General features: G+C 47.7%; 1 protein-coding gene across 2 annotated transcripts in view; it reads left to right on the top strand.

Moving 5' to 3' along the window:
• The window catches only part of CUNH6orf89 (chromosome unknown C6orf89 homolog), a 66,348-nt gene that overhangs the window by 45,472 nt on the left and 11,355 nt on the right, over positions 1-9,521 (top strand). The window lies entirely within an intron of this gene.

The raw sequence follows: 9,521 nt of genomic DNA, 5'->3' as shown, positions 1-9,521 counted from the left end.
GCGTTTATTCTTTTATTGATGCTGCTAGATACCTGGGCTCCGGTCCTGTACCATCACCCAGCTCAAAAAAAATCCACACTGTGGCCCCTGGTTGTGAAGTGCAGAAATCAGTTGAATCCAGGTGTCCATGGCCGAGTTAATGGACCAGAGGCAGACCGTGGAGAGCGCAGAATGTGTGACTCCTCGCAGGGTCCCCTGCATCCTTGCGGGTACCTCGTCCTGCACCTCGCCCTTGGGCCCTCTCCCAGCACCTCCCATGAGGAGCCGTGGGGACCATTCGGGTGCCAAGGGGTCGGTTTGTGGGCTTGTAAAGGAGGCAAATGGTTCACAGAGCTCAGGGTGGAAGCACTCCACCTCCGCAGACGTGAATGAAACGAGGATAAATGGTACCTGAGGGAGTTTCTTCTTAAACAAGTCCGCGCCTTGTGTGGGTTAATGCAGGAAAAACAAAATTTTTTTGTACATATTAAAGTCATGCTGCTAAGCTGTTATGATTTAAGAGGTTTGAAATCGGAGGGATCATTTCAAGGCCAGCTTTGCGCAAGCTTTTAGAGCCTTTGCAGGGTCCTTACCCCTGCTGCTTGTGGAGGAGGCTTGGACGTAAACAAGTTCCTCAGTTTTCTTAAATGAGGCCCTTTGGGTTAACGAAAGAGAGGGTTCCTTGGAAAAAAAAGAAACTGTTTTGATGACTGCGATCTCTCTCTTGTCTTTGTGCGTTACCCCACGTTCCTTCCCCGTGTCACGCCTGCCCGTCACACCGTCACTGTTCATAATAGCCACTGCAACTCAAACCTTTGAAAACTAAGAAGCCCTTGCACGTGTCACCCTTCTGAAGTGTCCCCCGGGGAGTCGCCCGAGCCCCTGCGCTGTCTGCAGTTCAACCAAAAATGGTGTCGCAGCAGATCAGCTGAGACTCCCATGTGTGTCCTACCCATTTTACTTACAATCTGCCCCGTTCGGAATCGAAGGTGGATTTCTGTTAGGGAGGAAATTTTCCACAGCGGGGTTTCCTGGGCTTAATTACTGGATACAGAGAAGTAATTGGCCTTATCCTCAAGGCAATTCTGATAAGCAGGTCACAGGAATGGCTTCCTACAGGAATGACCCGCAGTAGCCAGCTAGTCCCTTTCTCCCCGAGGCTTTGTGTGAGGGTGCTGCTCACCCCTCTGTCCGCTCCTCCACCAGAGGTAGAAGGCCTTCCCTGTGACCCGGTGTGCGAAGGAGGGTCATCAGGGTGAGGGAGAAGGGTCGGGAGGCATGGTGGGGGCGCCTAACCAACCCCCCACCTTTACAAAACTACAGGGACCCACTCACACGTTTCCTGACTGGTTACTCTGGGGTGACACTGTGCTGACCTCTGCATGTGGGGTGGGGTCACTGCCTTGTAGGTCCCCAGAGCGCAGACTCAGGGCCCCAGATAAGCTCCGTGGGGACAAAGGCTGCTTGGCAGCAGCAGTGTGAAACCTTTACTTCCAGATGGGCTTAGGTCCGGAGGAGTCCAGTATTGACAAGATGCCATACCCGTTCAGGCTTCTCAGAAAAGGCAGAACTTATCTTCTCCCAACTCTCAAATTTTTTTTTAGGGAAGGGAGGAAGTAAAATACTATGGTTTATGAAAACAGAATCTAGGGGGCTCCTGGCTGCCCAGTTGGTGGAGAGTGAGACTCTTGATCTCAGGGTTTGTAAGTTTGAGTCCCACCTTGGGTGTAGAGGTTACTTAAAAATAAAATCTTAAAAAAAAAAAAAAAACCAGAATCTACTTAGTTGAAAAACAAAACCATCTAGGAAAGGAGCAGACTTGGGCTCATTATCTGAAAGAAAAGTAATATTTGTCCAGTCCGTTTTAAGAGTGTCTCCATATACGTGATCTCTTTTCATCGCTACTCAGTCCCATAAAGTAGGTATTCGATCTCATCTTACAGACAGCGAGGGCTTAGAACAGTTAACTGATGGCTTTGCAGCGTATTCTTTTCCTGCTTCCGCACAGTGTGGTGCCCGAGAACGAAGATGTGGGTTTAACTGGCTCGGGTGTGCCCCAACTGGGGGCGGGGAGGCCCGAGGGAGGGGGTCAGCAAGCCGAGAACACTCCCGGGGTTGTTTTCAGAACTGTCTTGGACAGAAATGGAAGAGGAGAGAATCTAACCAGATGACTCTTATAAAAATCCTTTCACTTTGTCCCTGTAAGAGCAAGTGTGGCTGGAATGCAACTGTGTCCAGCCATTTTCCCATCCCCACATGTTTCCAGATGTGTGACCAGGAGAGGGACTCTGCCCAGTTCCAGTTGTGGGTCCCCTTAGAGTTTACCTCACTTGTTTTTCAGTTCTCATTTCTGTTCCCGTCTTCCAAATTCCAGCACAGACCTCTGTAGGAATAGTTCTTTTCTAAAAAACCACAAGCTCCTTAGATGCAAGTGATGGCCTCAGTCGTTCTAACATAGTCGGGAATGAGGGTTTGCTTCTTATCCTGTGGCTTCCGGGATGAACATTCAAAACTCCAAAGCATATGTTCCCTTCTCATCTCGTCCTTGCCCGCAGGAGAAGGCCAAGTTGTAGGGGAAAGAGGGGAAACCGTGTGTCTGGTTACATGGAGAGAGGCGACCTTGGCGACCTTTTGAGAATCTGTTAATATTCGGAGGGGTCTTTCAGGCTTTTGAGGTCTCACGATGGAGGAGAAACTCTCCTGAGTTCACAGCCTCACGCTCATTAATTTCCAATGGTGAGCCATCACCCACTATAATTGGTCAAAGGAAGGCAAGGCCAGAGATGTGCTTTAAATGGCATGGAGGTTCTCTCCACGTTTGGAGCTGTTCGTCTTCTGCACGGAGCTGATGGCGTCAGGGCCAGGGGGCTGGGAAAGTGCCGGCTCTGAGAGAGAGGCTTACAGAGAGTGAGAAATGGGAGGCCCTGGGGGTAATGCCGTGTTGCCATCAGCGTGCGTGTCCCTGGCTTCCTCGCCTGCAGCCTCCCAGGACCCGATGGCTCCCTCCACAAAAGCATCTCCAAGAAGATGGACAGGTGCTCTCCCTGTCACACGCCACACCCAGGTCGGGCCCGCCCTTGGACACAGCGTGGTTTTCTGTGCTGGCCTCGGTGAGAAGCCCTCGGGCCAGCTTGTCCAAGGTCCAGGTCCCTGCTTTCCCTGCCCTGCATAATTGAAGCATTAGAGCGAACTCCATCTGTCAGCCTCCTCTCTCCAGAGACTGGGAAATGTCCAGAGCTTTTCAAAAGAGTGGTGGGAAGAAATGTTATGTAACTCCTGGTGGAACCGTCCAGACATGCCGGGGCGGGGGCTGACACAACCACTCCTCCTGCACTTGGCGCGTCTGTGGGCGGCATGAGTCTGGCCATGAGCCCCAGCTGTGAGCACCTGTGCAGAGCAGGGACACCGGTCTGGGGTTTCACACAGAAACGGGAGTCCAGACACCAGCTCTGTGCCAAGCTTGACTCCCCTCATTTCCTCACCACAGCTTTGTGGGGTGGGTGAGGTCGCCCGGTGAGGCCACCTTTACTCGAAGCCCAGCAGTGCCTCCAAATTCCAGCCCCTTGGGGGCACTTTTGGCCCTTTTCAGAACAAATTCTCACGTACCCACAGGAATCAGTGACAGGATCAGACAGACGCATGGCCTTCCCAGGAACCCCTCGTCTCATCGTGACAGGCAACTTCCCCTCCAAACTCCTTGCCACAGTTTACCCCTGTGGTCTCTCTCCTCCCTCCCTCCTGCGGGAAGAGTCCGAAGCTGACACTGAGGCAGGGGGACCGGACGGAGGGGCCGAGGTCGGCGGGACAGCCGCCGTGCATCCTCAGGGAACTGGGAACGTCCCAGGAGGCAGAGGGAGATGGACGCCTGTCCCAAGTGCACGTGCTCCATACAGCGCGAGCTGTTCTAAAATGTGTTCGGTGCAAAAAGTTGACAGCGACAGTGCACTGCCGCCGTGTGAAGAATGTATGTAAATTAAAATTCTATGTAATGAAAGTTTTTACTTTTGCAATTAAAAGCATGTATGTTGGTTTCTAAGGACTTTCCTGTCCTCAGTGTCATTCTTAGATTTCCAGTTCTCTTCTGCCGTAACTGAGGAGACCAACTAGCCACGTCCTACTCGTGAGGCAGGCCCGAGGGGCCTGCTGGTCACTTGTCCCCTGTCCCCCCTGCCCCCGGCCTTGGTCCTCTCTGACGTTCTCTCCCAGGATTCAGAGGAGGCCCTGCGAGCCTTTTCATGTCTCCTGAGCTGGCTGCACATAGTCCAGATGTCATCAAGTGTCACCTCACCTGTGGATGTCCTCGCTTCTCCCAGGGGGACAGCTGGCCTCTGATTAGGGCCACTCTCAGGACTCCATTAATTCAGTGCAGGTTTGAGTTAAGTCATTTTGGTGTGTTCATTTTTTTTTTTTGGTAACGTCTTTTTTATCTAGTAAAACTATAAATGCATAAATAGAACTATTTCCTATATACTGCGTCGTGTCCTGTCTTTCCCCCGTTGCTTGCTACAGGCTTGTCCCTGCCCCCCACATGCCTCGCCCCCTTCCCCGGTCAGGTCAGTGTAATATGTACACAACCGTGTGTCTTTCCATGGCTTCCTCCGTGCTCTCTGATCATAACCCTGGATCAGGGTTCTTGTCCTTGCTTTATCAAAAATGCGATCACAATGACAGGCACTTGTCTGTCACTTTTCTCACTCAGTACCTCACAGAGTTCTCTTCAAGTCACCTGGAGGAGCGCTAATCCTTTCTGTCTAATAGCTGATACTCCACGGTGTGGATGCCACCATTTATTCCATTGTTCTCTTACTGTCGGTAAGTCATCCTGTTTAATGATTATTTGGATTAGAAGTCAAGAAGTTTAGAGTTCATTTTAGAAATACTCGTTTTGGGGTGCCTGGGTGGCTTGGTAGGTTGAGTGTCTGACTCTTGATTTTGGCTCAGGTCCTGATCCCAGGGTCCTGGGAGGGAGCCCCTGCGTGAGGCAGCGTGCTGAGCGTGGAGCCTGCTTGGGATTCTCTCTCTCCCCCACTTTCACATGCTCTCTTTCTCTCTCTCTCTCAAATAAATAAATATTTTTTAAAAATAAAATTTGTTTTAAAAAAAGTATATTCATGCGTCTTTGCTCCAGCTAATGTATATTCTTCAGAAATTCAAATTTCAACCCATTCCATAGGACTGTTCATTTAGCTGCTTGAAAGGGGCAAGGGCTTGACTCCACGTGAAAAGGTGACAAAGTCACCAGGTTTCAGTCCCCTTCTTTCTCTGTAGCACTTGACGCTGGTAGAGAACATCTCCCTTGGCTTCTCTGAGACTCACTACTCCCCTCCTGAACCTCCTCTTTTCCACTTCTGTCTCCTTTGTGGAATTTTCTTCTCCTCCCTGTCTCTGAAACGTTGGTCTCTCCTTCCGGCCCTCCATGCTCTCCCTGCAAGGTCTCAGCTCCATGCTTTCCCTTCCACCCAGGGCCGAGTCATCTTCACCCTATGTGCCTGGTCCGCCTGAGCCCTGGTTTTGTAAACCCAAGTGTCGCAAGCTCATCCCTCCAGTTCTCTCCCAAGTGCCCCTAGTTCACCGTGTCCAGAACGACTGTGGCAGCCTCGCAGGGCTCGTCTTTTCTCTCGGCCTCTGCGTCTGATCAGGACCAAGCTGTAGAGAGTTCTGCCTCCTCGTTGCATGTCCAGCCCCATTGCAAAATCGTATTTTTTTTAGAGCGCTTTTGGGTTCACAACAAAATTGAGCAGAAAGAGTTCTGATACAGCCTCTGCCCGCCCCCCATCCCGCCAGTGCAACCACTACTGACAATAGGGGTACATTTGTTGGACCTGAACCTACGTTGACACATCACGATCCCCCAAAGTCCATAGTTTACACTAGGGCTCTCTTGGTGTTGTGTACTCTGTGGTTTTGGACAAATCTATAATGACACGTCTCCACCACTACAGTATCATACGGAATAGTGCCACCACCCTGAAACCCTCTAGGCTCTGCCTCCCTCCCTGCTAACAAGTCCCCAGCAACCAGTGATCTTCTTGCTGTCTCCATAGTGTTGCCTTTTCCAGAATGTCAGATAGTTGGAATCACACGGTAGGTAGCCTTTTTCTTTTTTTCTTTTAATGTTTATTTATTTTTGAGAGAAAGAGCACGAATTGGGGGCAGGGGTAGAAAGAGAGGGAGACACAGACTCTGAAGAAGGCCCCAGGCTCTGAGCTGTCAGCACAGAGCCCGACACGGGGCTCGAACTCACAAACCGCGAGATCATGACCTGAGCCGAAGTCGAGCCCTTAACCGGCTGAGCCATTCAGGCACCCAACCTTTTCAAATTGGTTTCTTTCACTTAGAAATAAGCATTAAGTTTCCTCTATTTCTTTTCATGGCTTGATAGCTTGTTATTCTTTTATGTTTATTCATTTTGAGAGAGATCCCAAGTGGGGAGGGGCGGGGGGGGCGGGGACAGAGGATCCACACTGGGTTCTGTGCTGACACCAGAGAGCCTGATGGAGGGCTCGAACCCACCAACCGTGAGATCACTACCTGAGCCGAAGTCAGAGTCTTAACTAAGCCGACCAGGTGCCCCTAGCTCATTTCTTTTTAGTGCTGAATGATTATCCATTGTTTGGATATACCACAGCCTATTTATCCATTCGCGTACTGAAGGACATCTTGGTTGCTGCCAAATTTTGGCAATTATGAATAAAGCTGCTATAAACATCTCGTGTGCATCTTTTTGCACAGACATAGTATTTTTTTTCTTTTTTAAAATGTTTATTTGAGAGAGAGAGAGGGAGAGAGAGAGAGCAGGGGAGGGGCAGAGAGAGAGGGAGACAATCCAAAGCAGACTCCAGGCTTTGAGCTGTCAGCACAGAGCCCAATGCGGGGCTCAAACTCACAAATCACAAGATCATGAACTGAAGTTGGACACTTAACCAACTGAGCCACCCAGGTGCCCCTTCTTTTTTTTTTTTTTAATATTTATTTTTGAGAGAGAGACACAGTGTGAGTGGGGGAGAATCAGGGAGAGGGGGAAACACAGAATTCAAAGCAGGCTCCAAGCTCTGAGCTGTCAGCACAGAGCTGACACGGGGCTCAAATCCACAAACCGTGAGATCATGACCTGCGCTGAAGTCAATCGCTTAACCAACTGAGCCACCCAGGCGCCCCTGCATAAACATACTTTTCAATTCTGCTGGATAAATACCCAAAGAACCATGATTGATGGATCATGTGGCAAGAGTCATGTTTAGTTTTCTAAGAAACTGCCAAACATTTCTAAAATGGCTGTACCGTGTTTGCCTTCCCTCCAGTAATGAATGACGGTTCTTCTCACAGCACACCCTCACCAGCTTTTGATAGTGTCCATGTCCTGGATTTGGCCATTCAGATAATTTTGTCATGAAATCGCACTGTTGTTTTAATCTGCAGTTCCCTGTGACATATGCTTACTTGCCACCTGTGTACCTTCAGGGGTGTGTCCATTCAGGTCTTTGGCCCATTTTGTAATCAGGTTGTTCATTTTCCCATTGTTGAATTTTAGGATATATTTGGTATATTTGTATAATTGTGATTAGGATAACTTGGTATAGTTTGGATAACAGTCCTTTATCAGTTGTATCTTTTAGAAATATTTGGGTGCCGGGTGCCTCAGTCCATTAAGCGGCCGACTTCAGCTCAGGTCATGATCTCTAGGTCCATGGGTTAGAGCCCTGCGTCGGGCTCTGTGCTGGCAGCTCAGAGCTTGGAGCCTGCTTCAGATTCTGTGTCTCCCTCTCTCTCCCTACCTCTTCCCCTGCTTTTTCTCTGTCTCTGTCTTAAAAGTAATAAACATTAAAATTTTTTTTAATTTATATTTTCTCCCACTTAATGGTTTGTCTTCTCATTCTCTCAACATTGTCTTCCGTACTATAGAAGTTTTATAGTTTAATAAAATCCAGCTTCTCAGTTGTGTCTTTCATGGATCATGCCTCTGGCTAGTAGTAACCTAGGTTATCTAGATTTTCTCCTGTGTTGTCTTCTAGGTGTTGTATAGTTTTGCATTTTGTGAAGAGTGTAGGTCTGTGTCTAGATTCTTTTCCTTTCTCTCTCTCTGTCTCTTCATGTGGACATCCAGCTGTTTTAATAGCACTGTTTGTTGAAAAAATCACCTTCACTTTATTGTATTGTTTTTGCTCCTTCATCAATGTCCCGGTGCTTGTATTTATATGGGTCTATTTCTGGGCTCTCTGTTGTGTTCTATTGATCTTTTGTCTTGTTCTTTTTTTTTCTTTTTTTCATTTTTTAAAGCTTATCTATTTATTTTGAGAGAGAGGGAGACACAGCTCGGGAGGAGCAGTAAGAGAGGGAGAGAGAGAATCCCATGCAGGCTCCACACTATTAGCCCAGAGCCCATCCAGGGCTCGAATTCACAAACTGTGAGATCCTGACCTGAGTCAAAAACAGAAGTTAGATGCGTAACTGACTGAGCCACCCAGGCGCCCCACCTTTGTCTTATTCTTGTGCCAATACCATACTGTTGCCATCACTGCAGGCAGCTTTATAGTAAGTTGTAAAGTCGGGTGATGTCAGTTCTCTGACTTTGTTCTTCTCCTTCAATACTGTGTTGACCATTCTGGGTCCTTTGCCTCTCCATATAAACTTTACAATCTGGGGCGCCTGGCTGGCTCAGTCGATGGAACACACAACTCTTGGTCTCAGGGTTGTGAGTTCAGGCCCCATGTTGAGTGTTGAGGTCACTTTAAAAAATACTTAAAAAAAAAACAACAACTTAGAATCAGTTTGCTGATATCCACAAAACAACTTGCTGAAATTTTGATTGGGATTGTGTGGAATCTGTAGATCGAGTTGCATCCAGGTTGCAATCGAAGTTATAATTCCTATCCCATGATAATATTTGTGAACTTCAATATGTCCTTTCTTTTGCTCAGTCTGAATTCCAGTTTCTTAGTGCACATTCCTCCAACATGACACATGTCCTTTAGGCTTTCCTAATAAATCAAACTGACAAGCCTCCAGACACCATGTTGCAGACAGATATTTCACCAGTCTTATTTATTCCAAAATAATGACTTTATTATTTTTGTAAAAATGATACATTCTTCTTATAAAGAATTGAAGAGAATTTGGGTGACCTTATGAATATCTCCACCCAGAGATAATTAGTGACATGAGATGAACAATATTCTAGGCATTCCTAGGAAACTTCTAGCTAGGTGAGATAGAAATGCTTTTATGAAAATGGAATTAGTCATGCTATTTAAAAAATAAAAGAGGGGTGCCTGAGTAGCTCAGTCGGTTGAGTGTCTGACTTCAGCTCAGGTCATGATATCACAGTTCATGAGTTCAAGCCCCATGTCTGCCTACCTTGGATTCTGTGTCTCCCTCCCTTGGATTCTGTATCTCCCTCTCTGCTCCTCCCCTGCTCACTCACTCTCTCTCTTTCAAAAATAAATAAATATTTTTTAAATTGTAATAATTAAATAAAAAGTAAAATAAAATAAAGCAATTTTATGCAAATCTAACAGAAGAAAATCCAAAGTAGGCATTTCTTC

Source organism: Crocuta crocuta, unplaced genomic scaffold (genome assembly GCF_008692635.1).
Source record: "Crocuta crocuta isolate KB4526 unplaced genomic scaffold, BGI_CrCroc_1.0 scaffold132, whole genome shotgun sequence".
NCBI lineage: Eukaryota > Metazoa > Chordata > Mammalia > Carnivora > Hyaenidae > Crocuta > Crocuta crocuta.
This window is presented reverse-complemented; position numbering and strand designations above follow the sequence as displayed.